The sequence below is a fragment of the Bufo gargarizans genome, chromosome 6, assembly GCF_014858855.1.
Source record: "Bufo gargarizans isolate SCDJY-AF-19 chromosome 6, ASM1485885v1, whole genome shotgun sequence".
Taxonomy (NCBI): Eukaryota; Metazoa; Chordata; class Amphibia; order Anura; family Bufonidae; genus Bufo; species Bufo gargarizans.
In genome coordinates this window covers 335,884,309-335,906,678 of record NC_058085.1, presented here as the reverse complement: position 1 = coordinate 335,906,678, position 22,370 = coordinate 335,884,309, and the positions used below count along the sequence as shown (strand labels likewise).

General features: G+C 43.1%; 1 protein-coding gene across 1 annotated transcript in view; it reads right to left on the bottom strand.

Moving 5' to 3' along the window:
- The window catches only part of TCERG1L (transcription elongation regulator 1 like), a 324,890-nt gene that overhangs the window by 250,455 nt on the left and 52,065 nt on the right, over positions 1-22,370 (bottom strand). The window lies entirely within an intron of this gene.

Sequence of the window (22,370 nt, the reverse complement as noted above, 5' to 3'; positions counted from 1 at the left end):
TTAGACTTGGAAATGCACAGAAGCGTGTGTGTGAAGTTATTCTGAATGACCCTATGTGCACCTTCAATATGATCTACCCTTTTAGGGATAGATTTCAAATAGCTCTGATATAGCAGAAACGACTAAATTATGAAATTGCTAAATTGGGAATTGTATTTCAACCCAGAACAAAAAATGTGCTTTGACGGACACTAAATAACTTTCCCAGCCACAACAGGACAGCGGTAACGAGAGATTTAGCGGGATATAAATTTGAGGCCTAGTATTTAGGCGCTGGGTGACAGGTATGGGTTTAGTGACAGAATTAGATTTGGAAATGCACAGTAGCGGGTGTGTGAAGTTATTCTGAATGACCCTATGTGCACCTTGAATATTATATACCCTTTTAGGGATAGATTTCAAATAGCTCTGATATAGCAGAAACCACTAAATTATGAAATTGCTAAATTGGGAATTGTATTTCAACCCAGAACAAGAAATGTGCTTGAACGGACACTAAATAACTCGCCCAGCTACAGCACTAGGGACAGATTTAGCGGGATATAAATTTGAGGCCTAGTATTTAGGCGCTGGGTGACAGGTATGGGTTTAGTGCCAGAATTAGACTTGGAAATACACAGTAGCGGGTGTGTGTGAAGTTATTCTGAATGACCCAATGTGCACCTTGAATATTATATACCCTTTTAGGGATAGATTTCAAATAGCTCTGATATAGCAGAAACCACTAAATTATGAAATTGCTAAATTGGGAATTGTATTTCAACCCAGAACAAGAAATGTGCTTGAACGGACACTAAATAACTCGCCCAGCTACAGCACTAGGGACAGATTTAGCTGGATATAAATTTGAGGCCTAGTATTTAGGCGCTGGGTGACAGGTATGGGTTTAGTGCCAGAATTAGACTTGGAAATACACAGTAGCGGGTGTGTGTGAAGTTATTCTGAATGACCCAATGTGCACCTTGAATATTATATACCCTTTTAGGGATAGATTTCAAATAGCTCTGATATAGCAGAAACCACTAAATTATGAAATTGCTAAATTGGGAATTGTATTTCAACCCAGAACAAGAAATGTGCTTGAACGGACACTAAATAACTCGCCCAGCTACAGCACTAGGGACAGATTTAGCGGGATATAAATTTGAGGCCTAGTATTTAGGCGCTGGGTGACAGGTATGGGTTTAGTGCCAGAATTAGACTTGGAAATACACAGTAGCGGGTGTGTGTGAAGTTATTCTGAATGACCCAATGTGCACCTTGAATATTATATACCCTTTTAGGGATAGATTTCAAATAGCTCTGATATAGCAGAAACCACTAAATTATGAAATTGCTAAATTGGGAATTGTATTTCAACCCAGAACAAGAAATGTGCTTGAACGGACACTAAATAACTCGCCCAGCTACAGCACTAGGGACAGATTTAGCGGGATATAAATTTGAGGCCTAGTATTTAGGCGCTGGGTGACAGGTATGGGTTTAGTGCCAGAATTAGACTTGGAAATACACAGTAGCGGGTGTGTGTGAAGTTATTCTGAATGACCCAATGTGCACCTTGAATATTATATACCCTTTTAGGGATAGATTTCAAATAGCTCTGATATAGCAGAAACCACTAAATTATGAAATTGCTAAATTGGGAATTGTATTTCAACCCAGAACAAGAAATGTGCTTGAACGGACACTAAATAACTCGCCCAGCTACAGCACTAAGGACAGATTTAGCGGGATATAAATTTGAGGCCTAGTATTTAGGCGCTGGGTGACAGGTATGGGTTTAGTGCCAGAATTAGACTTGGAAATACACAGTAGCGGGTGTGTGTGAAGTTATTCTGAATGACCCAATGTGCACCTTGAATATTATATACCCTTTTAGGGATAGATTTCAAATAGCTCTGATATAGCAGAAACCACTAAATTATGAAATTGCTAAATTGGGAATTGTATTTCAACCCAGAACAAGAAATGTGCTTGAACGGACACTAAATAACTCGCCCAGCTACAGCACTAGGGACAGATTTAGCGGGATATAAATTTGAGGCCTAGTATTTAGGCGCTGGGTGACAGGTATGGGTTTAGTGCCAGAATTAGACTTGGAAATACACAGTAGCGGGTGTGTGTGAAGTTATTCTGAATGACCCAATGTGCACCTTGAATATTATATACCCTTTTAGGGATAGATTTCAAATAGCTCTGATATAGCAGAAACCACTAAATTATGAAATTGCTAAATTGGGAATTGTATTTCAACCCAGAACAAGAAATGTGCTTGAACGGACACTAAATAACTCGCCCAGCTACAGCACTAAGGACAGATTTAGCGGGATATAAATTTGAGGCCTAGTATTTAGGCGCTGGGTGACAGGTATGGGTTTAGTGCCAGAATTAGACTTGGAAATACACAGTAGCGGGTGTGTGTGAAGTTATTCTGAATGACCCAATGTGCACCTTGAATATTATATACCCTTTTAGGGATAGATTTCAAATAGCTCTGATATAGCAGAAACCACTAAATTATGAAATTGCTAAATTGGGAATTGTATTTCAACCCAGAACAAGAAATGGGCTTGAACGGACACTAAATAACTCGCCCAGCTACAGCACTAGGGACAGATTTAGCGGGATATAAATTTGAGGCCTAGTATTTAGGCGCTGGGTGACAGGTATGGGTTTAGTGCCAGAATTAGACTTGGAAATACACAGTAGCGGGTGTGTGTGAAGTTATTCTGAATGACCCAATGTGCACCTTGAATATTATATACCCTTTTAGGGATAGATTTCAAATAGCTCTGATATAGCAGAAACCACTAAATTATGAAATTGCTAAATTGGGAATTGTATTTCAACCCAGAACAAGAAATGTGCTTGAACGGACACTAAATAACTCGCCCAGCTACAGCACTAAGGACAGATTTAGCGGGATATAAATTTGAGGCCTAGTATTTAGGCGCTGGGTGACAGGTATGGGTTTAGTGCCAGAATTAGACTTGGAAATACACAGTAGCGGGTGTGTGTGAAGTTATTCTGAATGACCCAATGTGCACCTTGAATATTATATACCCTTTTAGGGATAGATTTCAAATAGCTCTGATATAGCAGAAACCACTAAATTATGAAATTGCTAAATTGGGAATTGTATTTCAACCCAGAACAAGAAATGTGCTTGAACGGACACTAAATAACTCGCCCAGCTACAGCACTAGGGACAGATTTAGCGGGATATAAATTTGAGGCCTAGTATTTAGGCGCTGGGTGACAGGTATGGGTTTAGTGCCAGAATTAGACTTGGAAATACACAGTAGCGGGTGTGTGTGAAGTTATTCTGAATGACCCAATGTGCACCTTGAATATTATATACCCTTTTAGGGATAGATTTCAAATAGCTCTGATATAGCAGAAACCACTAAATTATGAAATTGCTAAATTGGGAATTGTATTTCAACCCAGAACAAGAAATGTGCTTGAACGGACACTAAATAACTCGCCCAGCTACAGCACTAGGGACAGATTTAGCGGGATATAAATTTGAGGCCTAGTATTTAGGCGCTGGGTGACAGGTATGGGTTTAGTGCCAGAATTAGACTTGGAAATACACAGTAGCGGGTGTGTGTGAAGTTATTCTGAATGACCCAATGTGCACCTTGAATATTATATACCCTTTTAGGGATAGATTTCAAATAGCTCTGATATAGCAGAAACCACTAAATTATGAAATTGCTAAATTGGGAATTGTATTTCAACCCAGAACAAGAAATGTGCTTGAACGGACACTAAATAACTCGCCCAGCTACAGCACTAAGGACAGATTTAGCGGGATATAAATTTGAGGCCTAGTATTTAGGCGCTGGGTGACAGGTATGGGTTTAGTGCCAGAATTAGACTTGGAAATACACAGTAGCGGGTGTGTGTGAAGTTATTCTGAATGACCCAATGTGCACCTTGAATATTATATACCCTTTTAGGGATAGATTTCAAATAGCTCTGATATAGCAGAAACCACTAAATTATGAAATTGCTAAATTGGGAATTGTATTTCAACCCAGAACAAGAAATGTGCTTGAACGGACACTAAATAACTCGCCCAGCTACAGCACTAGGGACAGATTTAGCGGGATATAAATTTGAGGCCTAGTATTTAGGCGCTGGGTGACAGGTATGGGTTTAGTGCCAGAATTAGACTTGGAAATACACAGTAGCGGGTGTGTGTGAAGTTATTCTGAATGACCCAATGTGCACCTTGAATATTATATACCCTTTTAGGGATAGATTTCAAATAGCTCTGATATAGCAGAAACCACTAAATTATGAAATTGCTAAATTGGGAATTGTATTTCAACCCAGAACAAGAAATGTGCTTGAACGGACACTAAATAACTCGCCCAGCTACAGCACTAGGGACAGATTTAGCGGGATATAAATTTGAGGTCTAGTATTTAGGCGCTGGGTGACAGGTATGGGTTTAGTGACAGAATTAGATTTGGAAATGCACAGTAGCGGGTGTGTGAAGTTATTCTGAATGACCCTATGTGCACCTTGAATATTATATACCCTTTTAGGGATAGATTTCAAATAGCTCTGATATAGCAGAAACCACTAAATTATGAAATTGCTAAATTGGGAATTGTATTTCAACCCAGAACAAGAAATGTGCTTGAACGGACACTAAATAACTCGCCCAGCTACAGCACTAGGGACAGATTTAGCGGGATATAAATTTGAGGCCTAGTATTTAGGCGCTGGGTGACAGGTATGGGTTTAGTGCCAGAATTAGACTTGGAAATACACAGTAGCGGGTGTGTGTGAAGTTATTCTGAATGACCCAATGTGCACCTTGAATATTATATACCCTTTTAGGGATAGATTTCAAATAGCTCTGATATAGCAGAAACCACTAAATTATGAAATTGCTAAATTGGGAATTGTATTTCAACCCAGAACAAGAAATGTGCTTGAACGGACACTAAATAACTCGCCCAGCTACAGCACTAAGGACAGATTTAGCGGGATATAAATTTGAGGCCTAGTATTTAGGCGCTGGGTGACAGGTATGGGTTTAGTGCCAGAATTAGACTTGGAAATACACAGTAGCGGGTGTGTGTGAAGTTATTCTGAATGACCCAATGTGCACCTTGAATATTATATACCCTTTTAGGGATAGATTTCAAATAGCTCTGATATAGCAGAAACCACTAAATTATGAAATTGCTAAATTGGGAATTGTATTTCAACCCAGAACAAGAAATGTGCTTGAACGGACACTAAATAACTCGCCCAGCTACAGCACTAGGGACAGATTTAGCGGGATATAAATTTGAGGCCTAGTATTTAGGCGCTGGGTGACAGGTATGGGTTTAGTGCCAGAATTAGACTTGGAAATACACAGTAGCGGGTGTGTGTGAAGTTATTCTGAATGACCCAATGTGCACCTTGAATATTATATACCCTTTTAGGGATAGATTTCAAATAGCTCTGATATAGCAGAAACCACTAAATTATGAAATTGCTAAATTGGGAATTGTATTTCAACCCAGAACAAGAAATGTGCTTGAACGGACACTAAATAACTCGCCCAGCTACAGCACTAGGGACAGATTTAGCGGGATATAAATTTGAGGCCTAGTATTTAGGCGCTGGGTGACAGGTATGGGTTTAGTGACAGAATTAGATTTGGAAATGCACAGTAGCGGGTGTGTGAAGTTATTCTGAATGACCCTATGTGCACCTTGAATATTATATACCCTTTTAGGGATAGATTTCAAATAGCTCTGATATAGCAGAAACCACTAAATTATGAAATTGCTAAATTGGGAATTGTATTTCAACCCAGAACAAGAAATGTGCTTGAACGGACACTAAATAACTCGCCCAGCTACAGCACTAGGGACAGATTTAGCGGGATATAAATTTGAGGCCTAGTATTTAGGCGCTGGGTGACAGGTATGGGTTTAGTGCCAGAATTAGACTTGGAAATACACAGTAGCGGGTGTGTGTGAAGTTATTCTGAATGACCCAATGTGCACCTTGAATATTATATACCCTTTTAGGGATAGATTTCAAATAGCTCTGATATAGCAGAAACCACTAAATTATGAAATTGCTAAATTGGGAATTGTATTTCAACCCAGAACAAGAAATGTGCTTGAACGGACACTAAATAACTCGCCCAGCTACAGCACTAAGGACAGATTTAGCGGGATATAAATTTGAGGCCTAGTATTTAGGCGCTGGGTGACAGGTATGGGTTTAGTGCCAGAATTAGACTTGGAAATACACAGTAGCGGGTGTGTGTGAAGTTATTCTGAATGACCCAATGTGCACCTTGAATATTATATACCCTTTTAGGGATAGATTTCAAATAGCTCTGATATAGCAGAAACCACTAAATTATGAAATTGCTAAATTGGGAATTGTATTTCAACCCAGAACAAGAAATGTGCTTGAACGGACACTAAATAACTCGCCCAGCTACAGCACTAGGGACAGATTTAGCGGGATATAAATTTGAGGCCTAGTATTTAGGCGCTGGGTGACAGGTATGGGTTTAGTGCCAGAATTAGACTTGGAAATACACAGTAGCGGGTGTGTGTGAAGTTATTCTGAATGACCCAATGTGCACCTTGAATATTATATACCCTTTTAGGGATAGATTTCAAATAGCTCTGATATAGCAGAAACCACTAAATTATGAAATTGCTAAATTGGGAATTGTATTTCAACCCAGAACAAGAAATGTGCTTGAACGGACACTAAATAACTCGCCCAGCTACAGCACTAAGGACAGATTTAGCGGGATATAAATTTGAGGCCTAGTATTTAGGCGCTGGTTGACAGGTATGGGTTTAGTGCCAGAATTAGACTTGGAAATACACAGTAGCGGGTGTGTGTGAAGTTATTCTGAATGACCCAATGTGCACCTTGAATATTATATACCTTTTAGGGATAGATTTCAAATAGCTCTGATATAGCAGAAACCACTAAATTATGAAATTGCTAAATTGGGAATTGTATTTCAACCCAGAACAAGAAATGGGCTTGAACGGACACTAAATAACTCGCCCAGCTACAGCACTAGGGACAGATTTAGCGGGATATAAATTTGAGGCCTAGTATTTAGGCGCTGGGTGACAGGTATGGGTTTAGTGCCAGAATTAGACTTGGAAATACACAGTAGCGGGTGTGTGTGAAGTTATTCTGAATGACCCAATGTGCACCTTGAATATTATATACCCTTTTAGGGATAGATTTCAAATAGCTCTGATATAGCAGAAACCACTAAATTATGAAATTGCTAAATTGGGAATTGTATTTCAACCCAGAACAAGAAATGTGCTTGAACGGACACTAAATAACTCGCCCAGCTACAGCACTAAGGACAGATTTAGCGGGATATAAATTTGAGGCCTAGTATTTAGGCGCTGGGTGACAGGTATGGGTTTAGTGCCAGAATTAGACTTGGAAATACACAGTAGCGGGTGTGTGTGAAGTTATTCTGAATGACCCAATGTGCACCTTGAATATTATATACCCTTTTAGGGATAGATTTCAAATAGCTCTGATATAGCAGAAACCACTAAATTATGAAATTGCTAAATTGGGAATTGTATTTCAACCCAGAACAAGAAATGTGCTTGAACGGACACTAAATAACTCGCCCAGCTACAGCACTAGGGACAGATTTAGCTGGATATAAATTTGAGGCCTAGTATTTAGGCGCTGGGTGACAGGTATGGGTTTAGTGACAGAATTAGACTTGGAAATACACAGTAGCGGGTGTGTGTGAAGTTATTCTGAATGACCCAATGTGCACCTTGAATATTATATACCCTTTTAGGGATAGATTTCAAATAGCTCTGATATAGCAGAAACCACTAAATTATGAAATTGCTAAATTGGGAATTGTATTTCAACCCAGAACAAGAAATGTGCTTGAACGGACACTAAATAACTCGCCCAGCTACAGCACTAAGGACAGATTTAGCGGGATATAAATTTGAGGCCTAGTATTTAGGCGCTGGGTGACCGGTATGGATTTAGTGACAGAATTAGACTGGGATATGGCCAAAAAATAAACAGACTATTGCTGGTTAAATGCACTTGGTGTGACAGCTTCACCCTGATGTAGGCTTTAGCCAAAAAACAACCACACCATTGAGGGTTAAATGCACTTGGTGACAGGCGCAGCTTGCCCCTGATTTAGTATATGGCCAAAAAATGAACAGACTATTGCTGGTTAAATGCACTTGGTGTGACAGCTTCACCCTGATGTAGGCTTTAGCCAAAAAACAACCACACCATTGAGGGTTAAATGCACTTGGTGACAGGCGCAGCTTGCCCCTGATTTTGTATATGGCCAAAAAATGAACAGACTATTGCTGGTTAAATGCACTTGGTGTGACAGCTTCACCCTGATGTAGGCTTTAGCCAAAAAACAACCACACCATTGAGGGTTAAATGCACTTGGTCGCAGCTTGTGCTGGCGCACCACAAGACACAAAATGGCCGCCGATCACCCCAGAAAAATGTGACTGACAAACGGTCTGGGCAGCCTAAAAACAGTGAGCAATTGAGGATCAGCAGCTCAATGATCCACAGCTGCAGATCGATCAGTTAATCAAGTCCTTTGGAGGAGTTAATCTGCCTAATCTCGCCCTACTGTCGCAGCCGCAACCTCTCCCTACGCTAATCAGAGCAGAGTGACGGGCGGCGCTATGTGACTCCAGCTTAAATAGAGGCTGGGTCACATGGTGCTCTGGCCAATCACAGCCATGCCAATAGTAGGCATGGCTGTGATGGCCTCTTGGGGCAAGTAGTATGATGCTTGTTGATTGGCTGCTTTGCAGCCTTTCAAAAAGCGCCAAGAAAGCGTCACAAAAGCGCCAAGAAAGCGACGAACACCGAACCCGAACCCGGACTTTTACGAAAATGTCCGGGTTCGGGTCCGTGTCACGGACACCCCAAAATTCGGTACGAACCCGAACTATACAGTTCGAGTTCGCTCATCCCTAGTTCTGGGATGCCCTGCTGCCAGCGTTTTGTCAGAGCGGGTATTTAGTGCTGCTGGGGGCATAATAACTGATAAGCGCATCCGCCTGTCAACTGAAAATGCTGACCGGTTGACTCTTATCAAAATGATCAAGGCCTGGATTGCCCCTGACTTCTCTACTCCACTAGAGGAAAGCGGCTGAACATAAAAGCACTTTAAATGTGGCTTTTATCCATCATATCAACCTGCTTATTTGGCTGCCCTCGCTCCTAATGTTTTAGAGGGTCAGCTCAGCAGCAGGTCCTCACCCCTATTATTTTAGAGGGTCACCAGCAGGCCCTCGCCCCTAATGTTTTAGATGGTCACCATCAGGCCATTAATCATAATTTTTCAAGGGTGTGTATGATGCCCTCCTTTATGTGTAATAAAGGGTGTATTGGAGTGCCTGTTCCTTGTAATTTTTGGCAGCCCTATCACTTAGTGCATAGGCTTTATGAGTGCTTGGCCCTGACACGCTATAAATGTCTGATAGGTACAGGTCCCAAATCTTGGACCTGCTCCTATCTCAAGAAGGGTGCCCCGGCATGAATACAGAACAATATGTGCATGTGCATTTTTCTCCATTTACTGCTATGGGATTGCCAAAAATAGGAGAGCGCTGGCTTGGCTGTTTTGGTAAGTCCCATAGTAGTGAATGGAGCGGGGTTGCACATGTGTGGTGTCCACTTCATTTTCAGCTATGGAAATTCCAAAGATAGCCAAGTCCACATGTGCAACGTGCTCTTCATTCACCTCAGGGTCCTGTTCTTGATGTAGGAGTGGGTCCCAGAAGTAGGACCTGCAGCTATTGGACATTAATGGCCTATACTATAAAGGTCTTGATTGCATAATCCCTACTGTATCAGTTAATAAAACATTTAAAATGTCAAAAAGGACATATCAGAAGTTTTGATTGGTGGGGTTCCGATGAAGGGACAGAACGCTGTGCCCCTTGATTCCTGATTGTCTCTGCTTAGAAAGCGGAGCAAGCGGCATACACACTTATAGAAAGTTGATCCTCAGTTCTGTCCTCATCCATTGGTATCCGACAGTAAATATTTCTAGTGGAAATGAACATGTCAAAGCATAAACTTCCTTAAGCGTCTACATTTTATTCTCCTTTATGGTGCGCTGGCCATACTTCACTGGGTAACAGCTAAAATGCATCACAGTTTTACTTAGCAGCAAGCAAGACTCAAGATGACCTTGAGCTAATCAACTCCTCTAGTTCCCGTCTTGACATCAGATAGTATTAGAATTCACAGTGAGCGGGTTTTACCGTGAGCTATAGAGAAGAGAGAAGCGTCGGCCTTAATACTATTATATAACATGTACCTTTATATATAAATAAATCTAAATAAATTGCAACAGGAGGAAATAACGAATACATCGACACAGCACATCAAGCAATACAAAGCAAATTAAAGCTATTTATTGTTCTTCACTGTTATTTAAGCCACCTCTGCGTGGAGAATCCAGGTTACAGCGGCTACATAAAACAAGAGAATTGTCTCTGAATCCATAGAAGGAAGCTAATAGACACAAGATGCCATCAATAAGGTCTGGTGACATGAATCGAATCTGGCTTCTTGTGCAGTATTACTAAATCTGCTTCCTATCCAATACCCAATAAATAACGAAAATGGTGGCCGCCAAAAAGAAATATGATTAGCACAACGCAGGAGAAAGTAACTATGACTTTATTGAGTTCACTCCGGCTGAAACACTAACATTCGATACTAAGAATTCCTTTGATATTATAAATGGCAATGCAGAATGCAAAAAAAAAAAAATATATGGATTGTCCTGCACGGTTTCCTTTTGTCTTGTTTTAACCTGGGCTGTCTAATGAAAGTTTTAAACCTAAACTCCTCCTTAAAGAGGCTGTGTCCCAAACATATTCTACAATTTTCAACCCGGCACCTGTATCTGAATACTTTTGTAATTGCATGTAGTAAAAAATGTTGTACAGTCGTTGAGCTATTCAATAAAATGTATCTGTATAGCGCCACCTGCTGTTTGTTCTTTTCCTAACTTTTTTGTCCGTCTCTCTGAGCTGGTTGAACGTGCTCAGTTTAAATCTTCTTACTGAGACCAGACATATATGTTCTGTTAGAAGCAGTGGCAGTTACATGTATTGAACCGCAGCAGAAAGGACACACCCCCTGAGTTGCTAGGCTGAATATAATCTAGCAAAGCAATTGGAGCAGTGAATGTGGAGATCTCTGGATCCATGTGAGGTACAGGGCTGGTTCTAGCTTTGTTAGAAAGGTATGGTCTGAGTTTCAGTTCTACAGCAATCATGGCATAACCCCTTTAAATTAAGATTTAGAAAAGGGATATTTTGCTACAAACAGCACCACCCATCTTAGCTGGGTGTTTGTGGTATTACAGCTCATTTAAAGATTTAAAAAAATACTCCAGACAAAAGTTATCTCTGATTCCAGCAGTTGCTGCAGGATCGGGGCTGTGCAATTCAGGCCAATTCCTGCCACTGACCTCGGAGCTGCGCTGACAGCAACCATGAGATCGCTATGACGGAAATATACATCTGGGTGCGTGAAATGGTACCCAAACATTTTTATCATAGGTCAATAATGGGACGGTAACAATCTATCAAGAGGTTTGACACTCATGAGATGTTTGCATTTTTTACACCGTAGCTTTTCCCAACCAAACACTATACAGAATATCTTGAATGCATGGCCTTCTCCATCAATGCGAGTCAGTGGTCCAAAATCAACGAATAAGGTAATGGATCTGTTTCTGAAAATGATTATATTATGATAATGTCATATTACAAGTTTTCCTAGGCAAGAAATGTGAAAACTCAATCCCAATCCTCCTATCTTCAGTATGCCACCAGCATAGAACTTCTTTCCATGTAGTGTATATGGCTTTTGGATGGAGACCACTGGACCTGCTCCTTCTGGAGAAACATTAATCCAGCTTTAAACCTGAGGACCTTATGCCCTTTCCTACAGGGCTGTCTAATGCACTGGCTTCTTGCTCCTAATATAATCCTGACGTCATTTTTATTTTATGTTTTCATTTTTATAAAATTTGTATTTCATTCATTTTTCATTAAACTGAAAGAGTTAACTGGGTTGTCCTATGAAAGATACTACTATACAATGAACTGGGCATTGCAAATAAAGCATTACTGAAATATACAGATGTAGCCGGGCTAAGGCTACTTTCACACTAGCGTTCAGGGCTCCGCTTGTGAGTTCCGTTTGAAGGCGCTCACAAGCGGCCCCGAACGCTTCCGTCCAGCACTAATGCATTCTGAGTGGATGCAGATCCGCTCAGAATGCATCAGTCTGGCACCGTCTGTCCTCCGCTCCGCTCAGCAGGCGGACACCTGAATGCTGCTTGCAGCGTTCGGGTGTCCGCCTGGCCGTGCGGAGGCAGGCGGATCCGCCCAGACTTACAATGTAAGTCAATGGGGACGGATCCGTTTGAAGATGACACTATATGGCTCAATTTTCAAACGGATCCGTCCCCCATTGACTTTCAATGTAAAGTCTGGACGGATCCGTCTGAGGCTACTTTCACACTTAGAACTTTTTTTACAATATAATGCAGACGGATCCGTTCTGAACGGATCCACCGTCTGCATTATATGAGCGGATCCGTCTGAGACGGATCCGCTCTGAACGCAAGTGTGAAAGTAGCCTAAACCTGACTCTGATGACACATGGCACATTGTTATCTTGGTTATCTTGCAACAAAAGCCATTGAAATAGATTGAAAAGTTAGTTATCTTCTTCTTACCATTCTTTACTTAACGCGTTAACCATAAAGCTTAGCTCGGCTGCATCTGTACATGCAATAAAAATATTTTTCATTCTACGTACATTACATTTTCCTCTCTGGTAGTACCCCCTGCTGTTTATCCTTCTCCTATCTCTTGCATTCAGTGGTGGACTGACATAGCTTCTCTGCTCCCTATCTTGTCTCAGTGCTGGTGTGGTGATCTCAAAGAGAAACAGGTGAAGTGGTCCAGACACCTTTCATGCATTCATACCTACTTCTAAATTCATAGAAATATATAGCTACACTGCCCATCCCCCCCAAAAAGTCGCCAACTAAAAATATTTTGTTGGACCGCCTTTAGCTTTGATTACGGCACGCACTCGCTGTGACATTGTTTCGATAAGCTTCTGCAATGTCACAAGATTTATTTCCATCCAGTGTTCATTTTTCACCAAGATCTTGCATTGATGATGATAGAGTCTGACCGCTGCGCAAAGCCTTCTCCAGCACATCCCAAAGATTCTCAATGGGGTTAAGGTCTAGACTCTGTGGTGGCCAATCCATGTGTGAAAATGATGTCTCATGCTCCCTGAACCGCTCTTTCACAATTTGAGCCCGATGAAATAAAATTGATGGAATAACCTGGTCATTCAGTATGTTCAGATAGTCAGCTGACCTCATTCTTGGAGCACATACTGTTGCTGAACCTAGACCTGACCAATTGCAGCAACCCCAGATCATAGCACTTCCCCCACAGGCTTGTACAGTAGGCAGTAGGCATGATGGGTGCATCACTTCATCTGCCTCTCTTCTTACCCTGATGCCCCCATCACTCTGGAACAGGGTAAATCTCGACTCATCACACCAAATGAACTTCTTCCATTGCTCCAGAGTCCAATCTTTATGCTCCCTAGCATTTTTTTTCTGGTTTGCCTCACTGATTAGTGGTTTTCTTACGGCTACACAGCTGTTCAGTCCCAATCCCTTGAGTTCCCTTCTCATTGTGCGTGTGGAAATGCTCTTACTTTCACTATTAGACATAGCCCTGAGTTCTACTGTTGTTTTTCTTCAATTTGATTTCACCAAATGTTTAAGTGATCGTCGATCACGATCATTCAGGATTTTTTTCCCGCCACATTTCTTCCTCGAATAATATGGCTCCTCACTATCCTTCCAGTTTTTAATAATGTGTTAGACAGTTCTTAACCCAATTTTAGTAGTTACTTCAATCTCTTTAGATGTTTTCTCTGCTTGATGCATGCCAATGATTTGACCCTTCTCAAACAGACTAACATCTTTTCCACGACCATGAGATGTGTCTTTCGACATGGTTGTTTAAGAAATGAGAAGCAACTCATTGCACCAGTTGGGGTTAAATAACTTGTTGCCAGCTGAAAGATAATCGTCCATGCAGTAATTATCCAATAGGAGGCTCATAACTATTTGCTTAGTTAAATCCAGGTGGCGACTTTTTTTTGGGACTGGCAGTGTACATATATCTCTCTAGACAGTGGAAAAGGAAATTGTTGGGACATTGACAGACCATATGTATCCCTGGGACTATATATGAGGGTCTATTTTCTATGCAGGGGAACAAGGGATTAATCAGAACTAATTGCAATGCATCCCAGGAGATTCAGGTGCTTGATGAGCTGTTGCCCACCCAAAGAAAGGGAAGAAAGTCCTCCAGATATGTGAGTAAGAAAAGTTTGAAATTTGTGTGAAGATCCCTTTAAAAACCTATACATATTTCACCTGCAGAATTCTCTTCTTTTCCATGACTTCAGGTAAGAGCTTGAGACTCTGTCGATCCTAGGCATTTAGGTGCATCTGATCACTAACTATTTTAGTCACATAGTTCTAAATGAACATAGTGAGACAAGAGGTTCCTGGTAGCAAAAGAAATCTTGTGGTTGACTAGCCATCCGAGAATCAATCAGACGAATGCTGTGACAAATAATACGGTCAAAACATAGTAAAAATCAATTTAACATCAGAGTGGAGAAGTATGGGAGTCAAAAAGCAGTAAAAGGGAGCACAAACTTATTAACAAAGTCAGTCTAAAAGTCAGGAAACAGGTCAGCAATCCAGAAGAGTTGTGGGGAAGGGTTCACACCAAAATGGCAAATAGAGTCACTAAATAAAAGTCTTACAGACAAACAGCAAGGTACAGGGTATAAATCACCATAGCTGGAAATAGACACAGTCAGTTCGCTATAAGACATTCAATGTCGGATTGGTTTGGTGGCCACGGGCACCTTATCTGGAACCCTATTATACAGTAGGACACAGAGAGACAGCAGTGACCATGACCTGCAGACATAGCTAGAGGCTACATTTTGCTGTTAGTAATGCCACCACATATGTGGTCTGTATTATGACCACAGGACCCAGACTCCCTCAATTCAAGAAAACTGAAATTAATTACCATAGAATCCACGGCTCGGATCACTTGAACCACAGGGTGGTTTTGAATTCACTATAGGTCTGGGGATCGGGTCTAACTCTGAATGGGTCTAATTCTATGTTTAGATACTGGAGATTTACTATTGCAGATCCAATTTCTGGACTTGTGGTTTCCGGTTTCAATCAACTACCTCTAACATTCATGAATGAAGTTTGCTATAATTTTATAATGTATTTCTTACCATTGTTGCTTCTACGTTGAGTTCTGGGGGCTGTGTCTGAGCAAAATGATTCTATAGAATCGATTTGTCCAAACAGCAAGGCTTATGCAATGAAGAAGCCCTGCCGATTGGAACAAATCAATTCTGTTGAATCATTTCACTCATCTCGGTGTCTATGTAACTAGCTGGGTGGGTGGAGCTATAAACAAGCTGGACATGGTAGGGGCGGTGCTGGAGGTGTGGCAGAGAAAGGACAAGTGCATCATGGGTTTGGTTGGATACAGCAACAGAAAGTGCTCCATACAGGATGGAAACAAACCAGAGGGATTGGTTTACATGGTAAAAACAAGTCAGGAGAGCCTAAATTGAAACAAAAAAGCATGGAAAGATGTACATGAGGTAAGTAAATACTTAAGCATATATAATTACTGAAAACCCCTTTAAGTGTACTAGACCCTTTTTTTTTTTTTGCCTATCTTGACAAGGGGACAAAAGGGGGCATAGCTTAGTTGCAGGATGGGGCATGGCTTAAGCTGTTCCAATGTGCACCAGAATTGCAGCAAAATTCTCATGCAACATTCTGGGACAATGACAGTTTAACGATGCACCAGATTTAGCTTCCAGCTGTATAGCACCACCTACTGTTTGCTCTTTTCCTTATTTTTCTGCTCACCTTGCTGAGGTTGTCGCACATGCTCAGCAGTGATGGCCAATTCGCCCACGAACACATGCGGGCTGCCATCTTAACTCACAAGTCCGCCTTCATCGGGTTGTTCTCGTAACTGCCTGCTCCCGCTGACCACATTTGTTTCAGACCGGCTCGCAGCACAGGTAAGGGCTTACCTGTGCCTCGCCGGACTTGTGAGTTAAGATGGCAGCTCGCATGTGTTCGCGGGCGAACATGGCGAACTGGCCATCACTGATGCTCAGTTCCATTTTGTCACTAGCTGTATCTACTGTTAGAATATGTGTCAGTTACAGGGAGAGAGCTGCAGCAGAAAGGACCCCTGAGAGAGGACATACCTCCTGCAAAATGACATGTCCCTGAGCTGTGATAGGGAGATAGTTGCAGCAGAAAGGACACACTATTCGAGAAAGGACATGCCTCCTGAGCTGCCAGCCTGAAGAAAATCTAGCAGAGTAATTGGAGCAATGAATGTAAAGATCTCTGGGTCCATGTGAGGTACAAGGCTGGTTCTAGCTTTGTTATAGAGTTTGTCATGTACTATATGATTCATTTTTCACATTATTCATAATAATAACACAATAATAACAACTAAATAAGTTGACATGGTATTAGTTTTGGGGGGCGAGCATGCTTGGCCGAACACAAATTTTACTTCAGCATCGCAATGCTCAGCACATCACAGTGTTTGACCGAATACCCCGTGTGCTCGAGCGAGATGCTCGAGTCTCCTCCCCGCACTTTTGTTGGCTGCTACGCAGCCAATAAACGTGCAGGTAAGTACAGCCATTCATTGTAATGCCGTAGCCATGCTATATAGCACCCGATGACACGTGTTCTGCTCAGTCTTAGTCAGGGAGAGCTGGAGAGCAGAAGGCAGAGATAGTGTAGGGAGTAAAATAGGAAAATCTTAGCTTTTATACTTGTTATAGACACAAACGTTCTTTTAAGGACTATCGTTGTGTGTGGCAGCAATATATATTTTTAGCGCAACCTGCGCTAAATTGCTAAAACTTGTTAGAGAAGCAAAAGTCCTTTTAAGGACTATAGTTGTAACTGGCAGGAATATATATTTTTTGTGCAACCTGTGCCAAATAGCTTGCAATTGTTTGGCAACTGCAGACAGTAACATTATCTGCGCTACAACTCTTGTCTAACGTGTGCACAGCCTAAAAATATCTGTGACATCCAGTGTACTTTTTCCATAAATAGTGTCCGCTGCGGACAGTTACATTACATGCGCTACATCTCCTGTATAACGTTTGTGTATCCGAAATATCAGTGACATTCAGTCTAATTTTTTTGCTGCTGGTGGCAGCGACATTACCTGCGCTACATCTCCAGTATAACGTTAGCGCATCCGAAATATCAGTGACATTCAGTGCAATTTTTTGACACCGACATTATCTGCGCTAGATCTCCTGTGTAACGTGTGTGCAGACTAAAAATTTCTGTGACATTCAGTGTACTTTTTCTGTAGACGGTGTCCGCTGTGGACAGTTACATTACCTGCGCTACATCTCCTGTATAACGTTTGCGTATCCGAAATATCAGTGACATTCAGTCAAATTTTTTTGCTGCTGGTGACAGCGACATTACCTGCGCTACATCTCCTGTATAACGTTTGCCCATCCAAAATATCTGTGACATTAATTTAGTGTAATTTTTTATTAGCCACTGGTGACAGCGACATTACTTGCACTAAACCTCCTGTATAACGTTTGTGCATCCTAAATATCAGTGACATTCATTCAGTGTAATTTTTTATTAGGCGGTGGGGACAGCGACATTACTTGCGCTATACCTTCTGTTTAACGTGTGCGCATCCTAAATATCAGTGACATTCATTCAGTGTGATTTTTTTTTATTAGGCGGTGGGTGGTGACTGCGAAATTACTTGCGATATACCTCCTGTTTAACATGTACACATCCTAAAAATTTCTGTGACATTCTGTGTACTTTATTTGCGCATACACTTACAAAACCTGCAATACTGTACGTTTGATATACTTGCAAGCATATATACCATTTAATATGCGCAAGGCGAGCAGTAAGGGACGGGAAAGTGGCCGTGCTGCTGATGGTGCACACAAAGGCTGTGGCCCTGGGTGCGGTGAAACTAAGCCTGCTGCCAGAGCACAAGAAACACACTCATCCACGATACCTAGCTTCATGTCCCAGTTTGCAGGGCAGCGCAGGACACCACTCTCGAAGTAAGACCAGTGCAACCAGGTGGTCAGTTGGATTGTAGTAGATAATGCTTCCAGTCGGTTAAGCACCACCCTGTCTTCCCCAAAGGCTCAGTAGTCAAGAGTCTGGTCAACAGAATCCTCACACTGATACTCCTTCCACCCACCATGGAGAGACTTGGCAAACAAGTGATCCCACACTCGGATATTCCGAGGAGCTGTTTTAATCTCCATTCCTTAATTTGGGTCCCTTGCCAAGCCCGCTTGAAGAGGGACATGGGGAGATCTTGTGCCCTGATTCCCAAACTCTGGAGCATCACAGTCAGAAGAAGATGACGGTGGGGAATGGCAATTAGTGTTTCACAAGATGGATGATGATGATGAGACACAGTTGCCAATAGGTCAACCGCAATTAGTGTATCAAGAGGTTCATGATGAGGATGAGACACAGTTGTTGATAACTGAGGTTGTTGTTAGGTCAACAGGTCAGGAGGATGACCAGAGTGAGGAAGTGGAAGAGGAGGTGCTGGACGATGAAGTCACTGACCCAACCTGGGAAAGTGGCAAGCCGAGCGAGGACAGCAGTACAGAGGGGGAGGGATCCGCAGCACCGCAACAGGCTGGGAAAGGCAGTGGGGTGGCCACACCAAACAGGCCCGCAACTGTACCCCGGAGCACCCCCTTGTGGCAATCTCCCTTGCCAATGGGTAGGTGTTCCGCAGTCTTTTTTGAGGAAAGTGCAGATGAGAAAAGAATTGTCATTTGCAACCTGTGCAGTACAAAAATGAGCAGGGGTGTGAACACTAGCAACCTTACCACCACCAGCATGATTTGCCACATGGCATCAAAGTATCCTACTAGGTTGACCAGATGCCTGGGTCCACAACCAGTGTCTGCGGGTCACACCACTGCCTCCTCTTCCCATGTGTTACGTGCTGGCCAATCCCCTGTCCAAGACGCAGGCCTGGAGGCCTCCCGTCATGCACCTGGACCTTCGCAACCACCATTTATGTGTCCCAGCGCAGTGTACAGATGTTCATACCCCAGGCCTTTGAATGAAAGCGCAAATACCCAGCCACCCACCCACAGACCATAGCATTAAATGCGCACCTTTCCAAATTGCTTGCCCTGGATATGTTTCCATTTAGGCTTGTGGATACTGAGGCTTTCCGCAGCCTGATAGCGGCGGCTGTCCCACGGTACTCTGTTCCCAGCCAGCAATATTTTTCAGGGTGTGCAGTCCCAGCCTTACACCAGCATGTGTCCCGTAACATCACCCATGCCCTGACCAACGCAGTTATTTGGAAGGTCCACTAAAAATCTAACACATGGACAAGTGTTTTTGGCCCGGGGCGCTACATTTCCCTGAAGACACACTGGGTGTACGTTGTGGAGGACAAGAGCGAGTCGCACCCTGGGATGGCACTGGTGCTACCGAAGCCAAGGATTGCGGGCCCTACTTCTATCAGGGTTTCCGCAGCTGCAACCCCCCTTCTCCTCCTCCGCCTCCTCCTCCCTTTCCACCTCTGAATTATCCTCTTGCATCAGTCAGCCATCAGTCAGTAGCTGTAAGCAGCGTAGAACTGCAGTGAGGAAGCCGCAACAGGCCGTGCTGAAACTGATCTGCTTAGGTGACAAACAGCAAACCGCTGCAGAGCTGTGGAAGGAGATAAGGGACCAGACTGAGCTGTGGCTCTCGCCACTCAACCTACAACCAGGCATGGTTGTGTCTGACAATGGCCGTAACTTGGTGGCGGCTATGGAGCTCGGCAAGCTCACACAACATACCATGCCTAGCTCACGTGTTCAACCTACTGGTTCAGCGGTTTCTCAAAACCTACCCCAATTTTTCTGAGCTACTGGTGAAGGTGCTCCACGTGTGTGCCCATTTCCGCAAGTCATCGTCAGCTTCCGCCGGTCTGGCAACGCTGCAGCAGCGCTTGCAATTGGCAGCTCACGACTGTTGTGCGACGTAAGCATGTGCTGGAACTCTACGTTCAACATGTTGGCAAGGCTTTGTGAGTATCATAGGGAAATAGTGGAATACCAGCTGCAACATGGTCGTCGCCTTTCCAGTCAGCTTCTGCTTTTCACAAGCGACGAGTGGGCATTGATGTCTGACCTCTGTGAGGTTTTACGCAACTTTGAGGAATCAACACAGATGGTGAGCGGCGATAACACTATAAACAGTGTAACCATCCCACTTCTGTGTCTACTCAAACGCTCGCTGCTCACAATTAAGGCAGACAATTTGCATGTGGAAGAGGTAAAAATGGGGGAAGAAAGTACACAGGGTGTTAGTCAGACCACCCTCAGTTCGTCATCTTAGCACGAATTGGATGATGATGAGGAGGAGGAGCAGGAGACGGTTGCCTCCGCTACAGAGGGTAGTAGTAGGAGAGGAGGAAGAGGATGAGGAGATAATCTCCTGATGAGGACAGCAAAGTCTTGTCTGTTGGGACTCTGGCACAAATGGCTGACTTTATGTTAGGCTGCCGTTCCTGTGACCCTCGCGTTGTACGCATTTTAGCCAACACCGATTATTGGTTGTTCACCCTTCCCGACCCCCGTTACAAAGAGAACTTCTCATCTCTAATTTCTGTGGTGGAGAGGATGAGCAAAATGGTGCAATACCAGAAGGTCCACAATGCTGGTGGCAGAGTACGTAGTTCCTTGGCGAACCGAGGAGGGGAAACAAGGGGAACACACAGGGCAGGGCAACAGAGGCAGGGCAACACTTTCCAAGGCCTGGGACAGTTTTATGACACCCCGGCAGCACCGTCAACTTGAAGCGCGACCTAGTGTCACAAGGAGGAAAAATTTGGGAAGATGGTGCAGGAGTACGTAGCAGACCGTGTCAGCATCCTCATTGATGGCTGTGTGCCTTACAACTATTGGGTGTCCAAGACACTTGGCACGAACTGGCGCTCTACACTTTGGAGGTGCTGGCCTGCCTCACCGCCAGCGTTTTGTCAGAGCATGTATTTAGTGCTGCGGAGAGCATAATAACTGATAAGCGCATCCGCCCGTCAATTGAAAATGCTAACCCGTTGACTCTTATAAAGATGAACAAGGCCTGGATTGCCCCTGACTTCTCTACTCCACCAGAGGAAAGCTGAACATTGAATACACTGTATTTCCATGCACCCCTTCCACCACTAAAAAGGGTATATGGTTTAATCTCCCTTTTCTCATCCTCCTCCTCCATTATATCAACATGCTTATTAGGCTGCCCTCGCTCCTAATGTTTTAGAGGGTCAGCTCAGCAGCGGACCCTCACCCATAATGTTTTAGAGGGTCACCAGCAGGCCCTCACCTATAATGTTTTTGAGGGTCACTAGCAGGCCCTTAACCATAATGTTCTAGAGGTTCAGCACAGCAGCAGACCATCACCCCAAAATTTTTAGATGGTCAGCTCGCCAGCAGGCCCTTGCCCCCAAAAGTTTTTAGATGGTCATCTCGGCAGCAGGCCCTCGCCCACACAATTTTTTAGATGGTCAGCTCGGCAGCAGGCACTCGGCCACAACATTTTTTAGATGATCAGCTCAGCAGCAGGCCCTTGCCGACAAAATTTTTTAGATGGTCAGTTCGGCAGCAGGCCCTTGCCCACAAAATTTTTTAGATGGTCAGCTCGGTCACAGGCCCTCGCCACAAATTTTTTTAGATGGTCAGCTCGGCAGCAGGCCCTCGCCCACAATTTTTTTAAACGGTCAGCTCAGCTCCAGGCCCTCACCCCTAAAGTTTTAGATGGTCAGCTCTGCAGCAGAACCTCACCGCTAATGTTTTAGATGGTCAGATCAGCAGCAGGTCCTTGCTCCTAATGTTTTTGAGAGTCACCAGCAGGTGTAGGAGTGTAGGAGTCCCACTACCTGAACATTTGTACCACAATGTCAATGAGGCCCTCCTTTATGTGACATACAGGTTATATCGGAGTGCTTCTTCCTTGTAAGGTTTGGCAGCATGTGCACTTTATATACAAGTAAATATACAGGAAAGAATGTTTCCTAACAATTTTTCCTCTAAAATTGATTTTATCTTCGGTTTGGTGCTTATTATTGTCAGTCTGTAAAAGTGGCGTACTACTC